At 39.9% G+C, this 25,822-nt stretch overlaps 1 long non-coding RNA gene across 1 annotated transcript in view; it reads right to left on the bottom strand.

The window, feature by feature from the left end:
- Positions 1-6,403: 6,403 nt before the first annotated feature.
- Positions 6,404-25,822, bottom strand: part of LOC122700506 — a 99,080-nt gene continuing 79,661 nt past the window's right edge. Inside the window, exon 4 of the long non-coding RNA XR_006342786.1 lies at positions 6,404-6,550. This is a non-coding gene — a long non-coding RNA (uncharacterized LOC122700506). The remainder of the gene's footprint in view (positions 6,551-25,822) is intronic.

Genomic DNA, 25,822 nt, shown 5'->3' with positions numbered 1-25,822 from the left:
GCTCCAGGGCCCTGGGGAAAAGTGTGTCATCTGTGCACTGTGTCTTGCTGATCTGGAATTCCTAAGTTTGTATATAGTCCTCTGGTCTATCTCATGAAACCTCTCCTCAGACTGGTTTTCTAAATGTATGTTGAAGAAAAATAAAGCTATTGATTTTCTTAAAGTTAAAAAAAAAAAGTTAGGGTCTTTACTTGATCGATAAGATGGCAAGATTCTGACATCCACTGGCCCACATTTCTCTATTTAGATTTAATGTATCTAAAGTCACTGAATAAGGAGATTTTATCTTGCTTTACAAGACATCTATCTCTTTTTCTCAACTATTTGAGTTCTCTGTGTCTACAGAGTAAAAGCAGAGCTCTATACTTCATGTGGCTCATTGGGATAATTGGCACAACAGATACTATTCTCCCTTTGGGTTATCTCACCTTCAAAAGCCCAATTTGGGAATGAAAGATACAGATAATTAGTGATCCTATGGAAAGACTTCCATAGTAAGTCGCCAAACTAAGTTTTCAGTTTAGACTGGAAACCACTGTTAATTTTGTGTTTTGGGCTATTTGTTTACTGCAGAGCTACTCAATCAAGAAAGAGGAGGGTTACCTGATGCAGGGCTGAGTTTGCCAATCGCTCCCTGTCTGCATGTCCCAACACTCCATCTAAATCCTAGGAGTTTGATCAGGAACCATTAATATCACAGACCTAGGAAAAAAGACCTACATCACAAGTCCCAAAATATACACTTAACACTAAGCTCTATGATCCTACTTTAGTCACTAAACTGTTCTAAACCTCTGTTTTCTCTGAGAAGAAGGGTTGGACTACACATTTCAAATGTGTCTTCTGGGCTCTAAATTTCTGTTTCTGTAGTTTTAACTACTCCTGTATTCCCAGTTATCTACCATCATATGGAGTGTTTCAGTAAATATCCACTGAAGGACTGAAGGTTGAAGAGGCAAAATATTATCTAGCCATCATATCCACACCAGAAAAAAACAGTGATGGGGAAAACATAGGCAAGCTACAACCAAGAAAATTAACATCAGGCCATGATGTTATAATTCATGGATTCAGAATAAGGGCTCTCTGTCTTGGCTACCATTTGTAACTGGTTTATTACTGTAAATTCTAAAAGGCCCTCTTATATCAGTCTGCTTTGTATCATGACCCTACCCCATGGACAGTTTTGTAAGACAACGATGAAAAGCCCCTTCCTTACGTTCAGCGTTTCACTGACCACCATTGTCATTAGAATGGACCCCCATCACTGGCACTAGCTAAACTGAAGAGATGATTTGTATCAATTAGAGCTCTTTGGTAGAAAGCAATAGAAATTGACTTAAGGGGAGAAAAAAGTAATTGCAAGTCTACTGTGTGGCTTTGCAGAATAAAGCGAAGAGTTGGTTAACCAAGCATAAGAAAGACAGGAACCCAGCAACTCAGGGATGTCAGTCACTCAGGATGCATTCTCCAGAGCATTGTTATCAGAATGCTCAGCTTTCTTCTGTTTCTATGTATCTCTGCCTGAGATTCAAATGCTGGGGGGAAAAAAGCTGATTGGCCTGTTCTGGGTCATTATACTTACCCCTGGGATCAAAAAGCAATGACTCTTCCCAGAAGAATGGCGTGGATACAGTCTACGCATATATGTACATATGTATGTATGTAGTATATAAGTACACACATGAGTGTATGGCACATGCATGTCTATGCATATATGTACATGTGTATGGCTACATCTGTATCTGGTATTTGTGTATGAATGTATGTGTGGGATTGTGGATATGGGTGTGCATTGTCTTTTTATATGTACAGGTGCACATGTGCAGAGGAAGAACAGGCTGGGAAGATACAGTTCACAGGATCAGGTACTTTTTGGTACCTGATCTTGGTACCAAGTCTTTTTTTTTTGGTAAAGTCTTTAAGATGTTCTTGAATTTCAGTAACCTACCCTACCGGCTGTGTAACTAGCTATATAACCTATTATGTCTATTTTTTAGTTACTCTCATTTACAAAATGGGAATGCCAATACTTACTTTGTTCTAAGGGTGAAAAAAAAAAAGACAATGCATGTATGCAATAGCGGTAAAACTGGCACAATAACCTCAATAAATAGGAGTTAATATTCTTACTATCTTATTATCTCTGAGATAGGCTATGATGTTCATAAATAGGTCAAAATCAAGTCAAAAAAAGTTCTATTTAATCTCATTCTTTCTGCCCCAAGAGCATCCACATCGGGAAAGTCACTCTGTCCCCATCCCCAGGAGGCTACTCCCTCACTCTCAACTCAGAGGCTTTGCTAATGTGCTTCTTTCCACCTGGAATACTCTCTTTTCTTGTAATCCCAGTCCCAAATTCTAAGCCCTTCAGGACTGCATTTCAACCCACGACCCCCAGTAAGCCTTTGTCGAGACCCTCCAGATCTCCAATCTCCTGCTCCTCTGAGTGACAACACCTACAGGGAGATGGTGACTAGATCCAATGGCTATGTCCACATGGGGTCCTGCATTGAAAGGGATTCTGAAACCAAGACCTGGTCCAGAATCAGCAGGAAAGAGTGCCACAAGAACTAGAGTTTGTGGCACGGGGCGCACAAAGTAAGTGCTGTGACATACTTGGCAGGTGGCTGTGATGCCTGCCATGCTAATCCTTGATCGTACAACGTGTTGGACTGTTCACTAAACGCCCCATGTGTGCTCTTCCCTTGAAACCATACTTTTTATTTCTATCCCACTCTAACTAGTGTGGTGCTGAGCATGAGGCAGGGGGTCAATCAAGGCTGGTAGAAGGCTGAATTCATTCCCTGACTGGTAGCCAAAAAGCATGAGGTCATGTACTACAAACTGAGAGCATCTGGGGACAATGAACAAATGCAATCCCACAACCTTCTCAGCCGGGAACGTGGGGACAGGGGCAGGATCATGACTTTCTGAGTTCGACTAAACTGGGTTAAACTCCAGTACACCTATTAATTGGGTCATGTTATGGCCAAGTCATGTAACCACACCAAACTTCAGTTTCCCTGTCCAAAAGGAATGGCACTAACAATATCCACATTGCATGTCATTGAGAGGATTAGAAAAAAAATCAAACATATAAAAGACTTGGTCCAGATCTAGAAAGAGATGAAGCATTCAGTATATCTGAGTTTTATTTTAAGATATGAATGAAGGATTTGAAAAGAGCTCAGGAAGTACTAACAACATTATCATTTCCTTGTCATCACCGTGTGGCAATCTGGTTTTCCTGGAAGACAGTCCATATCAATCCTCCTTGGATCATGCCTGTATAGCTTTTGCAAGGAATCCCCTATTCCCTTCCCACTTGGCCCCTAGCATGACCTCCCAGTAAATGCTCTGCCTTTTCACCACCCTTTTGGCTGGTAATTTGGAAATCGCCCTACCATCACAATAGACTCTCTTCACTGAATAGGTGTGGGGGCTGGAGAGTTCAGACATGCTTTCCACTGAATCAAGCCTGTATGTCTCAGGTTGGAGCTTAGCACACTTATATGTGTGAAACATCAGCCAGGATCAACAGAGACCCTGGATTACCCTTGCTTATGTAATTTTCTGGGGAAATCCAGGGTATTAAAATCACTAACCACACAGCATCAGTTGACACAGTACCTCATTTTAGAGCTAAAATTCAATCTGTGATAAACCATATATTCTAAGCCATAGATGGAGCATTTACTTTTTAAAAGAGCACCTATTTATTGAGTGCTTACTATGTGCTAGGCAGTACGCTAAGAACTTAATAGACATAGTCATACTTTATCCTCCCAACAACCCTCAGTGGTAGTACAAACTATCACTTCTCTTCAAATCTATATAAAACCCTGTCATTATCTGAAATAGTGTGTTTCACTGGTAACTAAAATGCACAGGGACATTACTGCCCCCTGGGCTATACCTCTGCCCTGCCAAACACTCGGCACAATCATCTGGAATCCAATAGGGAGAGATGCCCCAGGGCAAAGCTCCCATTTCTGCTCCAGAGCACCCAGAGACTTCCTCCTAGAAAGTCCATTAGCCCTGACAGGCATCGCTGGTGTAAATCATCACACGGCACTCAAGGAGAATATAGTTATTATAACAATTGCTGCATTGCATGATGCTCATGCCATCCGGAAATGTAGGTCTAATTAGCTCTAAGCTGCAGAAGATTTGAGTATGGTAGTTTCATTTTGGCTTAATGCTCAGTGCCTGGTGTAAAATCTGAATTTATAACTCTTTTTTTTAATCATTTCTGCATGGCTCAACCAGTCATATCAAAACTACTGCATGTTACAGACTTTAAAAAGTGATTCCCTGTAGGCATTTTAAGGTATAGGATCTATTATGGGAAGATATATATTTGACAGCATTCTGTTTATTACTCATTTCCACTACATTGTTCATGAACATAGTGAAAGATGTTCACAGTGGTAAGTAACATTTTATTCCAGGAAAAAGAAACAGAGGCAACTTCCTTCAGTATGTACTAGAAACAGCATGTCAGCAACTCCAGGACTAATGGGTGAATGCTTTGTGTACTCCATCAAGACCCTCATAAACAAAAGAAACTTTTAATACTACATATCACCCTAGATTTCAATCAAAAATATTTTCTTATTTAAAGTAGTGTGTCAGAATACCCTGGCAGTCCAGTGGTTAAGACTGTGCTTTCATTGCCTGTGTGTGCAGGTTTGATCTCTGTTTGGGGAACTAGGATCCCACAGTCTGTATGGTGGGTAAAGAAATAAATAAATAAAAATAGTATGTCTCAGCAGTGCACAATCTGTTACATTTCTGAACATTTTAAAAAGCCAAACCCAGGTAGCCTCATCTCTCCTGCTTTGGTCCTCAAGACCAGCTGTTTAGAAATGGGAAGTGAAGACATCTTTGTCATTTGTTCTCCCATTTACTTATTCCATTTGTGTCTGAACTAGTGCAGCTCTTTTCCCAAGATGTTGAAGGGAGCTGCCTCAAAGAGGTCCCACTTTCAGAAATGACCCCAGGCACGACTTCCTGATTCTACTCCACACTTGTTTGCTCAGCTCCAGTCTCTCTAATTTCTGCCCTTATCATTGTCCCTTGGCTCCCTAGGTTGTGACTCTGGTCAGATTCTCTGCTTGGCTCTCAGTCTGGCCTTACTCCAGGTATTCACCTTAGGATTGCTCTGCAGCCCTTGGGTCACTCCCAACGCATCCCAGGGAATCTGAGCCTAGGTCCAGTGGCCTGAAGACTCCAACCGTCTAAAGTTCAGGCAATATTTTTGAAGAGAAGAGGTTTCAGGTAAAATGTAAAATTTACTGAGGCAACTGCATATATAAGATCTTTGGTGTGGGGTCCTTTCTGCTGCCCTTCATGTACCTCACCAAAGTCTATGGAGCCCAGAGCTCTATTCTTCATAATGGCTTAGTATAGAGCTGGGGCAAGTGTTGTCATGGCCAAGTTGACCCAGAGCCTGACCTCACTGAGCTACCAAATCAATCAACTTAGGCATTACCTACTTCCAGAATTCTTCCTGTGTGCAATTACTCTATCATTTAAACCCATTTTCATTGGATATTCTGTTACATGCAGCCGAAGCATTGTGATTAAATTGCTAGGAATACTACAATCTTCCATTCTCGAAGTATATAACAAGTAGAGAAGAATGAACATGGACCTGATACTTGGATCTTGGAGGCACATCTTAGCTCCCTCAGTGGTGCAACTTCATTTATTGTTTTATCTGTCTCTCTATTGAACTGTCAGCTTCTTAAGAGTCTAATTTCCTGTTTGGAGAGAGAGTATACTATTTATTGAGACTTTTGCAAACCCCAAACATCTTGATTGGATGCCACTACCACTTACTAGTTGTATGATCTTGAGCAAATGATTTAATCACTCTAATTCAAAAAAGTGAGAAAAATAATATGTGCCATAATATCCACTTCATAGAATTATTGTACAATAAACTGAGATAATTCATGTGATAAACAAACTTATCTTAGCACAAAATGTAAGAATTTTTAAGGAAGTTAATATTTTAGTTTTGTATATTCACCATCCACCTAGAATGCATCTTGACATTTAAAAAAAGATTGTTGAGTGAATGAGTTACTGAACAGATGGATGACTTAGTGAATGAATGAGTGAATAAGAACTTTGTTGCTTTGAGTATTCCAGGAGGCACACATTTTTTATATTTGAGACATTGAAAATCAGTTTATGGTGTGATATGACTTAAAATCATAGACTTTTCAGTTGTTTTGTATCAAATGTAATGGTTTTCATTTATTCATTCTTACAAATACCTGGGAAAGATTTGCCCCAAAGAAATGGATTGTCTTAGTAAATATTCTTTTCTTGCTTTTGTCCCCAAGGACACAGAGCAGACATACCTCTCACTTTCAGGCCTGATATCAGCTTTCCAAAGTTGAAAGGCCAGCTCTGACTTCTGAGACTAGGCCTCAGCAGACCCTCTCCATCTCCTGACCTTGGGAAGCTGCTGCAAGTGGCTGCTTGGTAGTAAGCAGGGGTCACAGGGTGAACTGAGTTCTCACGGTTGACAGCACTGGAACAGAACAGAAGACACCTCAGACGGAGAGTAGTGTCACAGCCAGCATGATATTCAGGCTTTCAATACCCAGGTATTCAGCACGTGGAGAGGGTGCCATGGGACACCAACTCTCCTCCTTCTTCAGGACCACGAGCTGCTTGAGAATACTGGCTACTTAGAGCTTTAAGCGGAGTCCCTCCCTGAGAATTGCTCAGAGAATTTCGCAGAAAGAAGAGGCCTTGCCCAGCATTTTGTTCCTTCTCCAGTAGCAACCCACCTCCAAAGACTGCTCATTTCTGAGGTCTAACCTCCTTGCCTTAATTCACGGCAACCCAAGGGCCACCCCAGATCTGAGGCCGCAGACACTGCTGCAATCACCAATCAGTTCTATGTCTACCTCTATCCCATCGCACTTCTTCATTTCACTTGCTACTCCTGTGAAGAAGTCCTAGAAAATCTCCTGCACACTAGTTACAGAATTCATTTCCAGGAAGTCTGACCTAAAATAGAGTTGTTTTAAGTGTCAGAGATACAGCAATGAATAGCCCAGAATTCTCATAGACAACACTAGAGGTGAAGGAAGGGGGAAGGAATGAGAAAAGGAGAATAAAAATATATCAAACAGGGATAAATATTATGAAAACAAATGAAACAAAATAAGGAGAATGAAAAATGAAGGGGATGCTATTTTCAATAGTCTCATTAGAGTACTCCTCCTTGATAAGGGGCATTTGAGCAGAGACCTGAATGAAATGAGTGAAGCATGTCAGAATCTGAAAGAATATTTCAGGCAGAGGCAAGGGCAAGTGCAAAGGGCCTGAGGAGATGTGTTTAGTGTATTTGCAGAATAGTGAGAAAACCTGAGTGGCTGGACAGAGTGAAAGAAGGGGAGAACAAGTTGTATTTTATGTTTTTAAGTAATTCTTCTGGCTGCTATGTGAAAATGAGATTGGGAAAGGACGCAAGGGTGACAGTAGAAAGACCAGTTAGGAGGTTAATATAATACTCAGATAAGAGATAGCCAGTCCCAGATAATCAAAGAATATGAGCATCTTCTTCATGCAAATCTGTGAGTTATGCTAGATAACACACCCACCTGTGTATATGCCCCCCAATTAGTTAAAGGTTCAGGGTACCTTTTAAAGGTTCTAGTCACCAATTCGAATGTGTATTTTTGTGTGTGTATTAGATTGGAAGGGGGAGAAAGAGTCCTCCATACATCCAAGCAATTCTCTAGCACCAGTTAGGTATTCTACAATTCAATTCAATCCTGGTACTATCTATCTGAATTCAGCATCAGATTCCTTAGGTTATGAGTTCAGGCCCACAGGGCTGCCCACCTCTTTAGAGACAAGCCCAGATGCTTCTGACTGACCTGTGCTTTTGACAAACTGGTTATAAATCTGAGGTTCCAGTGATGCCCTTCTTTGGGTTCAGTTAATTCACTAGAGTGGCTCAGAGAACTCAGAGAAACATTTTGCTTACTAGATTACCAGTTTACTTTAAAAAGTATATAATTCAGAATACAAATGAATGCCCAGATGGAAGAGATGCATAAGACAAAGTATGTGGAAAGGTCATGGAACATCCACGCTACTCTCCCCAAATATCCGTGTGTTCACCAACCCACAAGCTCTCTGAACCCTGTCCTTTGGGGTTTTATAGGGCTTGATCACATAGGCATGATTGATTAAGTCAATGGTGATTGGTGTTGAACTCCATTTCAAGCCCCTCTTATATCCCCAGAGGTCAGGGGACAGGAGTTGGGAGGGAAGTAGGAGAATGAAAGTTTGAATTATCTAATCACATGCTTGACTTCATTAGCAACCAGCCCCCATTCTTAACTGGATTCCAAAAGTCACCTCATTAGCCTAACAAAAGACAACTTTATGTTCTTTTCACATAGGAAATTCCAAAGGTTTAGAAGCTCTGTGACAGAAATGGGGACAAAGACCAAATATATATTTTTTATTATAAATAACAATATTACACCCTACAACCCTCATTTCAGAAGACTGTCAGAGGAAACTACTTTCTCCAGAAATGAGTTATCCATCACAGCAGGTATTTAACAAGAGACCCAAGGACATAATAGTTACAAAGGTGCTAAGAAGTAATCTTAGATATACAACTCCAGATATACAACTTAGTAACTCCAGATATACAAAATACTTAAGGTAGATTTGCTGATGGATTAGATATGGTTTTGGAAAGGAAGGAAAGAAGGACAGAAAAAAGGAAAGAAAAAAGGAGGAAGGGGGACAGGAAAGGGGGAGAGAGAGAGGGAAGGAGGGAGAGAGTAAACAATAACTTTGAGATTTAGTCTGAGCAACTAAAAGATAAAATGAAATTGTTAAATTTTAAGCCTGTTAAGTTTGAGTCACCTTTAGATACTTAAATGAAGCTTTGAATAAGGAATTGGGACTCTGAAGTTAAAAAGAAAGATCCAAGCTGAAGATATGAATTTGGTTGTTATTGGCATACATGGTATTTATTTATTTATTTATTTATTTTTTCAGTGGGTTTTGTCATACATTGACATGAATCAGCATAGATTTACACGTATTCCCCATCCCGATCCCCCCTCCCACCTCCCTCTCCACCCGATTCCTCTGGGTCTTCCCAGTGCACCAGGCCCGAGCACTTGTCTCATGCATCCAACCTGGGCTGGTGACCTGTTTCACCATAGATACATGGTATTTAAAGCTGTGAGCCTGATGAGGTCATCAAGGAGAATTCAGGGCCCAAGAGTACTCCAGTATTTACAAATCTAGGTAGTAAGAAGGAACCAAGAAAGGATACTGAGAAGGAACAATAATAAGGTAGGAAAAAATCAAGTATGGTGTCCTGGAAGCCAGGTAAAGGAAGTACATTATGAAAAAGGGAACAATCAACTGCTAATAGATTGAGCAACATGCATCCTAAGAATTGACATTTGGACTTGGCAACATGGAACTTAATTACTGGCAACTTTGACAAGAACTGTTTTTGTCAGTGGTGAGGACAAAAGCCTTTGGAAGAGTTCACAAAAGAATGGCAGAAGGGAACTCCAGTTGAATAATAGAATTATCTGGAGTTCTGGGTAATTCTAAATAATAGAACTATCTGGAGTTCTGGTCTAAGACTCTGAAGTTAAGCCCAACTTCAAGGACGGCTGTATTCAATTGGCAGTGTCTGCCATGACTACATGATAGGAAAACTGTGGTATTTATGCCACATATTTACTATTCTGTTCCAGAATATATAGTGACTCATTCCATATTTTCTATATACCTTTTTATGCTATCATCCATTTGAGGCACTCATTAATGGTTAATTTTATATTGTTCCAATAAACTTTTGGTTTCTCAACATCCATATGTTCTTGAGTATAAAAGGGTGTTTTACTAAATTATATAGATGGCAAGAATACACAGAACTGTACAAAAAAGATCTTCACAACCCAGATAACCACGATGGTGTGATCACTGGACTAGAGCCAGACATCCTGGAATGTGAAGTCAAGTGGGCCTTAGGAAGCATCACTACGAAAAAAGCTAGTGGAGGTTATGGAATTCCAGTGGAGCTATTTTAAATCCTGAAAGATGACACTGTGAAAGTGCTGCACTCAATATGTCAGCAAATTTGGAAAACTCAGCAGTGGCCACAGGACTGGAAAAGGTCAGTTTTCATTCCAATCCCAAAGAAAGGCAATGCCAAAGAATGCTCAAACTACCACACAATTGCACTCATCTCACACGCTAGTAAAGTAATGCTCAAAATTCTCCAAGCCAGGCTCCGGCAATACATGAACCATGAACTTCCAGATGTCCAAGCTGGTTTTAGAAAAGGCAGAGGAACCAGAGATCAAATAGCCAACATCTGCTGGATCATTGAAAAAGCAAGAGAGTCCTGCTTTATTGACTATGCCAGCGCCTTTGACTGTGTGGATCACAATAAACTGTGGAAAATTCTGAAAGATATGGGAATACCAGACCACCTGACCTGCCTCCTGAGAAACCTGTATGCAGGTCAGGAAGCAACAGTTAGAACTGGACATGGAACAACAGACTGGTTCCAAGTAGGAAAAGGAGTATGTCAAGGCTGTATATTGTCACCCTGCTTATTTAACTTATATGCACAGTACATCATGAGAAACGCTGGGCTGGAGTAAGCACAAGCTGGAATCAAGATTGCTGGGAGAAATATCAATAACCTCGGATATGCAGATGACACCACCCTTATGGCAGGAAGTGAAGAAGAACTAAAGAGCCTCTTGACGAAAGTGAAAGAGGAGAGTGAAAAAGTTGGCTTAAAGCTCAACGTTCAGAAAACTAAGATCATGGCATGTGGTCCCATCACCTCATGGGAAATAGATGGGGAAACAGTGGAAACAATGGCTGACTTTATTTTTCTGGGCTCCAAAATCACTGCAGATGATGATTTCAGCCATGAAATTAAAAGACGCTTACTCCTTGGAAGGAAAGTTATGACCAACCTATACAGCATATTAAGAAGAAGAGACATTACTTTGCCCACAAAGGTCCGTCTAGTCGAGGTTATGGTTTTTCCAGTGGTCATGTATGGATGTGAGAGTTGGACTATAAAGAAGCTGAGTACCAAAGAATTGATGCTTTTGAACTGTGGTATTGGAGAAGACTCTTGAGAGTCCCTTGGACTGCAAGGAGATCCAACCAGTCCATCCTAAAGGAGATCAGTCCTGGGTGTTCATTGGAAGGACTGATGCTGAAGCTGAAACTCCAATACTTTGGCCACCTGATGCGAAGAGCTGACTCATTTGAAAAGAGCCTGATGCTGGGAAAGATTGAGGGTAGGAGGAAAAGGGGATGACAGAGGATGAGATGGTTGAAGGGCATCACCGACTTGATGGACATGGGTTTGGGTAGACTCCAGGAGTTGGTGATGGACAGGGAGGCCTGGCGTGCTGCGGTTCATGGGGTTACAAAGAGTCGGACATGACTGAGCGACTGAACTGAACTGAGCTGATACCTTAGTTGGATAGTTTTAAACCAGTTCCCAATGTATCATATAAAGCAATTTATGAGATACTGCAGTGTCCTGAAAGAATTTGAGATGTCTCAAAGAGATATCACAACTCTCTGAATAACTAATTGACTAAGTGAAGAGACTTAGAAAGGGTAGAAAAATCAACATTTGTCTATATACTGCACACTTGCATTTCCTGTCTCCCTCTTCCCTGGGAGTCAAGACTAAATAATACAGGTTTGTGTATATCTATATATATGTGTGTGTGTGTATATATATATATGTATATATATTTTTTTATACAGATATTTCATTTGCACTGAAGGTCAAATGAGGTTGCTCCATCAAACGGCCACAATGTACAGGAAGAGAAACATGTAGGAACAAGAGGTACACAGAAACATTAAAATTTAATTCAATGGGCAACTGATTCCCATTAAGACCATACTTGCTTCAAGTTTTGTTTCGTCCTCGTCTCCAAAAGCACTCACCCCTTTGAGAAAATATTTCTTTGCTATGGTTTTTTCAAAAGTTAATTTCGCTTTAAATTTGCATTCTAACACATAACATCTCAGAGTTGGAAAATATCTTCAACTATCTTGTTCAAACATCTACCCTCTGTTATGAGTGAATCCTCAGTGTACTGGGCCTGAGAGATGGCCCTTGGATCTCCAGTTAAACACCTCCTGTAAAGGACAACTCACTTGATCTGGAGAAAGCAGTTCCCTCCAACTGTCATTCTTCTGAAATGAGAGTTGAAGGGCGACCTGAACATTCAAATAACTGGGGAAATATGCACATAGGAAGTTGTGTTTTCTCACATAACCTACAAGTTTGCACAACAAGAGGCTCAGATTCTTTGGTTATCTGGGGTTGATTTATTTTGATGATTCTCTGATTTCTGAGGCACCAAGACAGAGCAAGCATTCTTTATTTGTCAACTAAATGGCCTCCAACTATGCCCAGACTTAAGAGGGCTCCCATTAAAATAAACTCAAGGCTGTCTGATTTTTAAATCTCTTTTGTTCCTGGTCTAGCAGACATGTGTATGGTTGGGAGGGTGGAGGGACAACTAGAATAACAACCTCCTAGTTCTCTAATTATGGCACCAATAATCCCCTTTATATTCTGGTGTTTTGTAGCATGTTTATGGTTTTCATCTTACAGGCTGGAAAAAAAGCTCACTCCAGTTGCAACAAATTCATGAGGCCCCCACCACAGGCCTCAGGCAAGGAAACAAACAAACAGAATTCATGGGAACCCAGTTTCTCAGATTAAATATGACAATGGTGTAGAATCCATATGTCACAGGAAAAGGGGGGTATTTAAAAATCTCCAGGGTGCCCTGTCAAATCAGGATTATCCAGGACCCATGCAATTGTTCATTTTTTATCCTCAGTGAAATGTCATATGGATTCTGTCCTTCGCTTATGCTTAAAGATGGATGGCCAATTGTTTAAGCCTGGCGTTTTTCATTAATTAGGTCTTTGCCACCAAAGCTTTAAGTGAAGTCATCTAATATAGACTTTGCCTAGTAGGCTGTAGAAAATTGGTATTAATTACTATTTTTTATTAATTTTTTATTTTCCATATGATTCAGATAGTCAAGGAGAATAGGGCTTTGAAATTTTACAAACCAATTCTCCATTGATAACAGAAAACATTCGATTCATTTTCAGGAGTGAGCAATGTCATCAATCAGGCCTAGGTATGCCACAATCAAACAAAGAAGAGCAAGAACGTGAAAGACAAATTTTGTCTTTTTCCATGCATGGAGAGATAGAATAAGAATGTGTTTTAGTTCATCTGTTGATTCTAAATGCTGATTTACAGGCTCAAGTATCAAAATGACATTCTCTTTCATTCTGAAGGGAAAACAGTTTTAAAGACCAGCAAGGCAATCTGGTTGTATCCATCATTACCCTTAGTTAATGACCTACTTGTTAGTTAGCAGCTGCTATTACCAAGGAAAGGTACCTGGTTTCTAACAGTAGTACCTCATTGCTGGTTAGAAAGAGAGAATGAGAGAAATCAATGGCCTGCCTCAGGGCCATGTGGGTGAGTGGACTCAGCTTGAAAAGGATGTGCTTTCCTTCAAGTTACCTAGAATAAATATGTCTTTGTCTTGAACAAAACCTGAAAATAAAGAACAATCTAGTACAGAGTTACCCTCAAAAACTGGACAAAGTCAATTGGAAAGAAGCAAGATTATAAGGAAAGTATTTTCAGGGCTCACATTTCCTTGGAGAAAAATATAAACATAACTTTGACAACAAAATGCCAGTTTATCCATTTCTTGTGAAAAACTTGACTAGTAAGCAAAAAGAAAATCATTGTGCCAGTATGATTGAGTACGTTCTTCCTGCTGTCAAGCCACATGGAAAGTCAAACTTGAGGATCAGAAGGGGACTTGAAGCTCATGAAATCATAAGGCTGCATAAATGGGATCTTTAATGACCTCCATCTGACAGTGACAAAGATCTTGCCAAATGGATCATACCTTGTCAAAGTCCTTCAGCTCAAACTCCTTACATTCATTGCCACATGAGCTCTAGCCACTAGAACAAAAAATAAAGAAACACAAAACTAAAATCAAGCATCTCCCACTGGTCTTTGAGCAGTCCATGGCGAGTTTAGTGTCTTCCTTTCTGGCTGATTTAGAGGCAGAAAATAACCAAGTCTCACAAGCATAAGCACAAATCCATGTATTCAGAATATTAAAGACACAAGAAAGTAGTGAAAGTGAAAGTCATTCAGTCGTGTCCGACTCTTTGTGACCCCATGGACTATACAGTCCATGGAATTCTCCAGGCTGGAATACTGGGTTGGGTAGCCTTTCCCTTCTCCAGGAGATCTTCTCAACCCAGGGATCAAACCCAGATGTTGTGCATTGCACATGGGTTCTTTACTGGTTGAGCCACAAAGGAAGCCCAAGAATACTGGAGTGGGTAACCTATCCTTTCTCCAGTGGACACAAGTGATATAGATTAAAAGTGCAATCTAAAATCAAAGAGGACACAAATAGATGGAGAAATATACCGGGTTCATGGATTGGAAGAATCAATATTGTGAAAATGACTATACTACCCAAAGCAATCTATAGATTCAATGCAATTCCTATCAAGCTACCAATGGTATTCTTCACAGAACTAGAACAAATAATGTCACAATTTGTATGGAAATATAAAAAACCTCGAATAGCCAAAGCAATCTTGAGAAAGAAGAATGGAACGGGAGGAATCAACCTGCCTGACTTCAGACTCTACTACAAAGCCACAGTCATCAAGACAGTATGGTACTGGCACAAAGACAGAAATATAGATCAATGGAACAGAATAGAAAGCCCAGAGATAAATCCACATACCTATGGACACCTTATCTTCGACAAAGGAGGCAAGGATATACAATGGAAAAAAGACAACCTCTTTAACAAGTGGTGCTGGGAAAACTGGTCAACCACTTGTAAAAGAATGAAACTAGAACACTATCTAACACCATACACAAAAATAAACTCAAAATGGATTAAAGATCTAAATGTAAGACCAGAAACTATAAAACTCCTAGAGGAGAACGTAGGCAAAACACTCTCCGACATAAACCACAGCAGGATCCTCTATGACCCACCTCCCAGAATACTGGAAATAAAAGCAAAAATACACAAATGGGACCTAATGAAACTTAAAAGCTTTTGCACAACAAAGGAAAAGACAGCCTTCAGAATGGGAGAAAATAATAACAAATGAAGCAACAGACAAAGGATTAATCTCAAAAATATATAAGCAACTCCTGCAGCTCAATTCCAGAAAAATAAATGACCCAATCAAAAAATGGGCTAAAGAACTAAACAGACATTTCTCCAAAGAAGACATACAGATGGCTAACAAACACATGAAAAGATGCTCAACATCACTCATTATCAGAGAAATGCAAATAAAAACCTCAATGAGATACCATTACACGCTAGTCAGGATGGCTGCTATCCAAAAGTCTACAAGCAATAAATGCTGGAGAGGGTGTGGAGAAACGGGAACCCTCTTACACTGTTGGTGGGAATGCAAACTAGTACAGCCACTATGGAGAACAGTGTGGAGATTCCTTAAAAAACTGGAAATAGAACTGCCATATGACCCAGCAATCCCACTTCTGGGCATACACACCGAGGAAACCAGATCTGAAAGAGACACGTGCACCCCAATGTTCATCACAGCACTGTTTATAATTGCCGGGACATGGAAGCAACCTAGATGCCCATTAGCAGACGAATGGATAAGGAAGCTATGGTACATATACACAATGGAATATTACTCAGCCATTAAAAAGAATCCATTTGAATCAGTTCTAATGAGATGGATGAAACTGGAGCCCATTATACAGAGTGAAGTAAGCCAGAAAGATAAAGACTAATACAGTATACTAACTCATATATATGGAATTTAAAAAGATGGTAACGATAACCCTATATGCAAAACAGAAAAAGAGACACAGATGTACAGAACAGACTTTGGGACTCTGTGGGAGAAGGCAAGGGTGGGATGTTCTGAGAGATTAGCATTGAAACAAGTATACTATCAAGGGTGAAACAGATCACCAGCCCAGGTTGGATACATGAGACAAGTGCTCAGGGCTTGTGCACTGGGAAGACCCAGAGGGATGGGATGGGGAGGGAGATGGGAGAGGGGATCGGGATGGGGAACACATGTAAACCCATGGCTGAGTCATGTCAATGTATGGCAAAAACCACTACAATACTGTAAAATAATTAGCCTCCAACTAATAAATGAAAAAATAAAATAAAAGTGCAATCTAGGAATCTAGCAATTGATGCTCAAGTTCTTAAATTAATAATGATATTTTTTTAAAAAAAGCAAATTAGTTACATTCAGAGGATGTTATGAACCAATTCATTATCTTTATGGTAAATAAAGAGAAAGAATCAAGCATCTCCTATATGAACCATGCCATTTGGTAATCAAAGAAAAGATGAGGGGAAGCATCTGTTTATAAATTTTCTAGCTAATAAATGAAAGGGGGATGATAGAATTAGACATTCCCATTTAGCAATTCTCAGGCATTGAGCATTGGCTAATGTTAGCATCTAAAAACATGCACATATCAGACTTCATGTGCCTCCTGGTGAAAGAACTCAGTGACACCTACCAAATGGATTGAACCTGAATCTAGTGGGGTCTCTGAATATAGTTCCCAACTTTAGAAAATACAGAAAACCTAGGAACTGTACAATGAATATATAATCGGCAACATTTGTATTATAGGAAAACTCTACAGATGAAAAGGTCAGTTGGAATAAAAAGAAAGGAATGTATGAGAAATCTGTAGATTAGGAGAGGCTTGAAAGACATTGATTCTTTTGTAATCAGAAAAACTAGAGTGTCTAAGGATGCTCACTTTCATGGTAAAACTATAAAGGACACAAGGAAGAGATTACTATAAAAGTTCAGGATAGTAGTTACTTTGGGGAAAGCAGTAAGATCAGATGGGGTACACAGAGAGCTTTCTGTGATAACTAACACACTTTTATCTCTTGATTTCTGTGGTGGTTAGAAGGGTGCTCCTTCTAACTCATTAAACTATATACCTATTTTGTGTTTCTTTTTATCTGTTTGCTTTAACAATAAAAGACTTGCAGAATGAGTAATTTACTCTTCCTCTTTCTCTTTGGTTTTGTTTTATGGGTACTTGGGCCTCAGGAAAGCATCTAACCCTCCATAAGAAACTCAGCCATCAGTCACTGCCCCATGTCAAAATAGTTCAGTACTACCACATGATGGGCTATGTCCATTCTAATTTGCTGATTTTGGTCTATCCTTGACTGACAGCTCTTATGGTTACTCTCTTTTGGCTCAAAAGCAACATTTCTTAGAATGCCTCCAGGAATACAAAGCCACCCCAGGAGATCTACTAGGCTTTGTATCTTAGTGGTGACAAATAGGAGTTTGAGATGGCTGAAGTTACTGTCTTTAAGAGTCTTCCTTCCTATGGACCAGAGTGTGGTGGCAGTGTGTCTGTTGGAAAAGGACAGTGACATCAGCATCCTAGTACATTACCAAGATGAAAAAAAATGATCTCCTCAAAGCTAGTCAAGAAATTATACACCATTTAGAATTCCTTCTTTCAGTAAAAAGTAGCAAAGCTACAAATAGTTCATAAAAGCTTTCCAGGGCATGCAGTAGGGTTGGGGAGGTAGTTGCTAAAAGAATCCTAAAGGACAGAGGAGATAGGATGACTTCAATTGTATCAGTTTTTACAGATCCTTATCCAGCCCCCTTCCACTGCTCAAGCAGGCTTTGGCTGCATATGTGTCTACTTGACCAAAAAGAGCTCTGGCACTTTCTTTAGATGAGCCCATCTCATTCTTAGGCAGTTTGCAGCCAATGCCTAGATACAAGAAAATTGGTGCCTTGAAAGCAAAAGTGAAGACCTCAGCTTCAGTATCATGAGGTCTACCCACTTGTTTTTGTAGCTCCCTGCCCCCAAATCATTTCTGACCATTATTTTTAATAATGATGATGATAAATTATTTTTGAAGTTCATGGCTCAAGAACACTTGAGACTGGCTTATATTAAATTGACCAATAAAGTGTCTTGAGTCAAGGCAAATTGTAAGGGAATGCAGAGATTTGAGAGTATGGGACATGGGAGAAGAGGGAGCTATTGGAAAGAAATCTCTAAGCACAAAGCACTTTATAAGCTTTCAAAGTGCTTTTAAAGTCAATCTGATATGTAACTGAAAGCTAACAAAACTGCACATGTATATCCCATACCTAGACTGCATTCACACAGAGCATGTAAAATTCAAAATGCAATGTTTTATGGGAGCTGAAAGTCATGCTGTGTCTGCCTATCAGGAAGCTGATGAAACAAGACTTTTGATTACCTCAGTCAGTGGCACCCTGGAACCAGAGACAATAGCTCTGCCACACCCAAGCCCCTGTAAGGAAGTTTGGACTCCATTTCTTCAGTGGACAGTCTATGGACTCTGTGATAAGAATCCTTGTATTAGAAGCCAGTTTGTCCAATATCCTCAGTTTATTGATGGGGGAACTAAAGTCTAAGGAGGGATACTTGCTTAAGGTCATTGAAGTAAACACTAATTACATCCTCCCCTTCTTCCCATTTTTGTTTGGGTAATTATTTGCCATACAGCCATGTGCTCAGAAAAGTGGCCCACTGCTGACTCCTGAGGGGTCATGAGCTATGACTGGTGAAAGCCAGTCATAGCCTATTGCCCTTAGCAGTGACAGGGATGGCACAGTCATATGACCAATCCTGACCACTAGAATCTTGAGACAGTCTACTGAGGAATTCTTAAGAAATACATTCCTCAAGTAAAAACAAGTAAGAAGAAAAAGAAAAATACTCCTTTTCTTCTTCATGGGATACTATAATGTCTGCATATGACACCTGAAACTTCTATAGCCACTGTACACCATGAGAGGAAGGGCAAGCACAAAGATGGCAGACTCTACATCCTCAATGATATCATGAACTGCCACTCTGGACTTCCTGTTATGCACGATAGTAAGAATCCCTGTTGAAGCTACTTTCTTTTTTTCTTATTGTACTCTCAATTTCTTGCAGTCTGAAGCATCCTAGCTAATACAATCACAGAAAGTTTATGGCAGAACTAGGATTAGAACCAGTTGTCATGATTTCCAGGCTAGTGGAAGTTTTCTCCTTAAGGAACTGATGAAGTGTGTGAATAGCTGCTTCAGTCTAGGTTATGTTGCAGTAAGAAACAACCCCCAAATCTCAGTGGCTTACAACAGCAAATTTCTCTTTCTTGTTTTGTAACATGTCCATCAAGGTTGGCTGAAGTTCTGCTCCAAGGCTAATGGAAAAATTCTTTTCTGGAATATTACTGGTCTTGTGACAAAGAACAAAAGAGAACATGGCAAACCCTGAACTGGCTCTTAAAACTTCTGTTCAGAAATTACACATATCACTTTCACTCACATTTCATTAACCAGAGCAAGTTATATAGGCTAGCTTGGTATCAGTGAGAAGGGAGAAAAGGAAAATTTATTTATAAAACACCACATTTAATCTGTATTTAACACTTCTAAGAAATATTGAAGCATCCTGGATTACTAAGATGGCTGATGAACTGTTTGTTTGTTTGTTTTACCCTGAGGCCACGAGATAGCTTGCAGGATCTCACTTCCCCAACCAGGGATCAAACCTGTGGCCAAGGCAGTGAGACCACTGAGTCCAAACCACTGGACCACCAGGGAATTCCCTACCAAATTGATTTGAAAACATCTCTAAATTTTAGGGTATTTTAGAAAACACAATGACCATTCCTTGTTTATAATAAACTCTTCTTTAAAATATATTTTCATCTTAGAATGATCACATGTCCATTAAAATTTTTTTCCAAACTGTGTTACATACTTGAATGTTTCTACAAGAGTAGACCTTAAATATTCTCACCATAAATATCAAGTGGTAATTTTGTGATGGGATGGCGGTATTAGCTAATGTTATGGTGGTAATCTGTTTGAAATATATAAATGTATCAATCATCATGCACCTTACATTTACAAAATGTTATTATATATGTCAATTATACCTCAATAAGACACTTGCTTCTTGGAAGAGAATCTATGACAAAACTAGACAGCATATGAAAAAGCAAAGATTTCACTTTGCCAACAAAGGTCCATATAGTCAAAGCTATGGTTTTTCCAGTAGTCATGTATGGATGTGATAGTTAGACATAAAGAAGACTGAGAGCAAAAGAATTAATGCTTTTGAATTGTGGTGCTGGAGAAGACTCTTTAGAGTCCCTTAGAATGCAAGGAGATGAAACCAGGTCAACCTTAAAGGAAATCTAACCCTAACTAGTCATTGGAAGAACTGATGCTGAAGCTGACTCTCCAATACCTTGGCCACCTGATGCGAAGAGCTGACTCATTGGAAAAGACTCTGATACTGGGAAAGACTGAGGGCAAGAGGAAAAGAGTGCGACAGGGGGTTAGATGGTTGGATGGCAACACTGAGTCAATGGATATGAGTTTGAGCAAACTGGAGATAGTGAAGGACAGGAAAACCTGGCATGCTGCAGTTCACGGGGTCACAAAGTGTCAGACATGACTTAGCGACTATACAACAACAACAATACCTCAATAAAGTGGGGGGAAATAAAAAGCATTTTTAATTTCCAAATTAGTAAAAGTTAAAAAAAAACTAGCTTTCCCACTCCTACCCACCACATATAAATCACTAATAATTTGGTGTATGTCCTTCAGTCCTTTCTTATGTACTATATATATTCACATGCCTATATGCACATGTACATTTGTACATGTAGTTATGGTTTATTGGAAAAACACCATTTTACACAATTATACACAGTATTTTGGACATTTTTTGCCTAAAAATATATAGTACTTTTCTTATTGATAATTACATAGTATCCCATTATGTGTATATTAAATAATTTTTAATCACAATCTCTCCCAGGATGGACATTTAAGTTATTCTCATTTTCAGCATCACAAATGATTCTGTACTGATCATTCTTTTACATATAGATATATATAGCTGCAAACTTCTATAGTATTTCCGTAGGATAAATACCAAGAAGTAGAATCGCTAGGGGAAAAGGCATACATATTCAAGTATTTCTTAGATGATGCCATATAGCCCTAAAAAAAAGATTATAATAATTATACCACTGAACTGGTGACCCACTGAATCCAGTCAACGGTGTACTGGACAGAGATACTTTTAGACAAAAATATGTGCTGAGATCCTGATATGCAGTCAGTAAAAAAAGATACTGAACATATTTATAATGGTCCCTCTTAACAAGCTTAAAACTAGTGAGGGAGAGAGAAAAAACATCAAAATACTAAAAATACATAAACACTTAGCATAACAAACTGGATTAGGTGCATGCTGAGATAGCTGCAAGGAAGAAGCTCTGCAAAGGGAATGCTCAGAGCAAGGAAGGATATCAGTGTAGGGACTGGGGAGCCTTGCTGAAAAGGAACAAAATCATTAATTACAATTGGTAGAAGAGGGATCTGAGATCAGGCTGATGGCAGCATTGGAAGCAGAAGCGATGGCATTTATGGGCCAGTGAGCTCACAGAGCTGGTGGGCTGAGCCAGTCACGTTAGGGTCAGTCTCTTCTTCAAGCCAAGATTTTACAGAACAGTCTGCCTTGGGTCATTTTCTGCAGACTGTCTTAGCAATAGGGGATTCTGTGGACAGAGGAGCCTGGGAGGCTATATTCCATAAGGTTGCAGAGTCGGACATGACTGAGCAACTAACACTTTCACTTTTACTTTCTGAATGAACTACCAGTCCATAGAAGTGAGACTAGAAGATTTCTGCCCTGCATGTTAGAGTCCCTAACTATTAATATAGCTCAACCATTTCATCCTCAGGAGAGAAAAAAATCAACCCAAAGGATATATCCAATTCCCTAAAGGGTCTGGATTCTTATGGCCCTCCTAAGTACCTTTACCTTAGCTTTTATAGAATCTTAAAACAAACAAACTAACGTGGATATCATCCATTCTTCTGTAAGCCTGGATTTCCATTGAAAAACCAGAACCAACTCCAAGCTTAGGGGATAGGATACAAATGAAGGATAAAAATGCTGCACATCCCCCTTCCCAAGCCCAAGACACATTTGTTCACAACATCCTTTTCAGTCAGACCTAGAAATAGGTTCAGAATGCTTTTCAGCACAGACTTCCAAGCACTCACTACCAATCAAATGGAACTGGCACTGGCATCGAAGTCCATCTGTCATTTCTGATTCACAACAACAAATTAGCCATTCCCTCATCAGACATTCCCTCCCACCAATTACTTCAGCAACTATAGCCTTTTTCAGAAGAAGCTATGGACATTGGGACCTCATACAGACCTGAATAGTCCACACTGGGAAGTGAGGGAAAGGCTAATTCACCTCTTCTCATGCCCTTAGCCTTACCCCCCCACAGCATCCACTCCTCCAAACCCCCACATTCTTATAAAAGGGTTTCCCATGAAAATATTAGCTCTCCGTCTGTTTTCCTCCCACCTAGAGGTAGTAACTTCATTCATTATTTAAACAAATATTTAGTGAGTGTTCACTATGTGTCTTGTTATGTTCTAATGACTCAGAATACAACACTGAAGAATATAGGCAAAATCTCTGCCTGATTTTGAGGGAATGACACAGACAAGAAGCAAGGCAAATATGTAAGTGCATAGAGGGCCAAGGGCTAAATGCTAAGAAGATCCCAAAAAGCAGGAAAGGGGAATGGAGAGTGTCAGCAGGTCTGGGGTGGATAGAAATTTTTAAAAGGGAAAACTCTACTTGGGAGTTGACATGTGACAAAGACCTGAAGGAGGTAAAGAAGCATGTCATGACGAAGCACCTTCCTGAGAGAGGTCCTGGGGCAGGAGCAGGGCAAGAGCTGTGAAGACGTAGATCTAAGTGGACACACTGGGAAATATAGGAGCAGATGTCAACAAGTAGAGGAAGAGGATAGACATGGGGATGGGGTGGGGGTTACAGATAATAAAGGGTCTCGTTGTTGTTGTTCAGTTGCTTAGTCATGTCCGACTCTTTGCGACCCATGGACTGCTACACACCAGGCTTCCCTGTCCATCACGTTCTCCTGGAGCTTGCTCAAACTCATGTTCACTGAGTCGGGGATGACATCCAACCATCTCATCCCCTTCTCCTCCTGCCTTCAATCTTTCCCAACATCAGGGTCTTTTCCAATGAGTCGGCTCTTCACATCAGGTGGCCAAAGTATTGAGGCTTCAGCTTCAGCATCAGTCCTTCCAATGAATATTCGGGACTGATTTCCTTTAGGATTGACTGGTTTGATCTCCTTGCAGTCCAAGGGACTCCCAAGAGTCTTCTCCAACACCACAGTTCAAAAGCATCAGTTCTTCAGCTCTCAGCCTTCTTTATGGTCTAATTCTCACATCCATACAAGACTACTGGAAAACAATTACATTGACTATACAGACCTTTGTCAGCAAAGTAATGTCTCTGCTTTTGAATATGCTGTCTAGGTTGGTCATAGCTTTTCTTCCAAGAAGCAAACATCTTAATTTCATGGCTGCAGTCACCATCTGCAGTGATATGGAACTCAAGAATATAAAGTTTGTCACTGCTTCCATTGTTTCCCCATCTATTTTCCATGAATTGATGGGACCAGATGCTATGATCTTCATTTTTTGAATGCTTAGTTTTAGGCCAGCTTTTTCACTCTCTTTTTTCACTTTCATCTGGAGGCTCTTTAGTTCTTCTTTGCTTTCTGCCATAGGGGTGGTGTCATCTGCATATCTGAGATTATTGATATTTCTCCTGGCAATCTTGATTCTGGCTTGTGCTTCATCCAGTCTGGCATTTCACATGATGTACTCTGCATACAAGTTAAATAAGTAGGGTGACAACATACAACCTTGACATACTCCTTTCCCAATTTGAAACCAGTTTTTTGTTCTATGTCCGGTTCTAACGGTTGCTTCTTGACCTGCATACAGATATCTCAGGAGGCAGGTCAGGTGGTCTGGTGTTTCCATCTCTTTAAGAATTTTCCACAGTTTGTTGTGATCCACACAATCAAATGCTTTAGCATAGTCAATGAAGCAGAAGTAGATGATTTTCTGGGATTCTCTTGCTTTTTTATGATCCAATTAATATTGGTAATTTGATCTCTGGTTCCTCTGTCTTTTCTAAAACCAGCTTGAACATCTGAAAGTTCTTGGTTCATGTGCTATTGAAGCCTAGCTTGGAGAATTTTGAGCATTACTTTGCTAGCATGTGAGATGAGTGCAATTATGCAGTAGTTTGAACATTCTTTGGCATTGCCCTTCTTTGGGATTGGAATGAAAACTGACCCTTTCCAGTCCTGTGGCCAATGCTGAGTTTTCCATACTGACATATTGAATGCAGCACTTTCACAAAATCATCCTTTAGGACTTGAAATAGCTCAGCTGGAATTCTATCACCTCCACTAGCTTGGTGTGTAGTGATGCTTCCTAAGGCCCACTTAACTTTGCACTCCAAGATGTCTGGCTCTAGAAGAGTGATTACACCATTGTGGTTATCTGGGTCACAAATAATTTACTTGTAAATTATTACAAGTAATTTACTCTGAATGTAACAAATGTGATGTATATATAAGGAGGCGGGGAACAAGGTGCCATGGGAAATACAAGAGGAAAACTCAATGGCATCTGATAATCTGGGAATGTTTCCTAGAAGAGAGACCATCTAAGCTGAGCCCTGTAGGATACGAAGAGTTTGCCCAGCAAAGAAGGAGAGAAGAAAGTACCAAGCAGAGAGGAAAGTATGTGTCCAAGAAGGCTGGAGGAACAGAGAGAAGAGCTTCACACTCAAAGCACAGAGGGTGAGGGGCAGAGGGATGAGTTGTTAGCCTGGAAAACAGCTGGAATCCTCAAGGCCTTGAAAAACTTATGTATGAAGGACCTTTGACATCATCCTAAGCAGAAGAGGAAGCTTTTGAAAGGTTTTAAGTGTAAACACGATCTGTCTTACCTATTTTTATAAAAAATTACCATATCACCATCCCTGCTAACCTCTTAGATCCTTGAAATGACACAATAAATCAAATTAAAAAAAAAAAGTCATCTCTGCTTCTTTTCTAATTAGTCATCTTGAAAGCCCATGTTTCATTTCTGAACTCCCTTCCTGGCCAGTGGAGCTTCTGCCCCCTGACTCATCCTTGCAAAACAAAACTTTGCTTACTCTTTACCTGTCTATAACTTGGGAGTGGGAGACCCGGAGATGCTTCCTAAGGCAAAGCATGACATGTATGTATGAGAACATGTCTCAGAGAGTGAAGAGAAGAAAAATCTGGTTTCCTCTTTTTGCTTTAGGCTTTTTCCATACTGAAACTCAGCATCAAAACCATTTCAAACTGGGATGAAACCATATGGTTTCCAGAATCACACATTGTTTTACAAGGTTCAGTGACTAAAACCACCTTACTCTGTTGGTAGAAATGAACCAGACTTTTCCCATTTGTTACTTGGGGTCTTTACATGAAGGCTAATTAATTCATTTGTAACCTGCATGGACAACATGTAAGGTGTCACAGATGATCTGGAACATATATAACATCAAAGACAACATTCTTTCTTTCTGCCTGAAATCATTCTGAGTCCTGTTTTTCTCAAAAAGAGCGTTTATAAATCTCCAGGCAGTAGGAATTTGTTGTTGCTGTTTTGTTGTGTTCTTTGTATTCTAAAGTTCTTGGTATATTCCATACTCTAAATTAGGCCTCAGAAATATTTCTGA

This window comes from Cervus elaphus, chromosome 9, assembly GCF_910594005.1.
Source record: "Cervus elaphus chromosome 9, mCerEla1.1, whole genome shotgun sequence".
Classification (NCBI taxonomy): domain Eukaryota; kingdom Metazoa; phylum Chordata; class Mammalia; order Artiodactyla; family Cervidae; genus Cervus; species Cervus elaphus.
The sequence above is the reverse complement of the archived record's forward strand: the minus strand, read 5'-3'. Positions and strand labels throughout refer to the sequence as shown.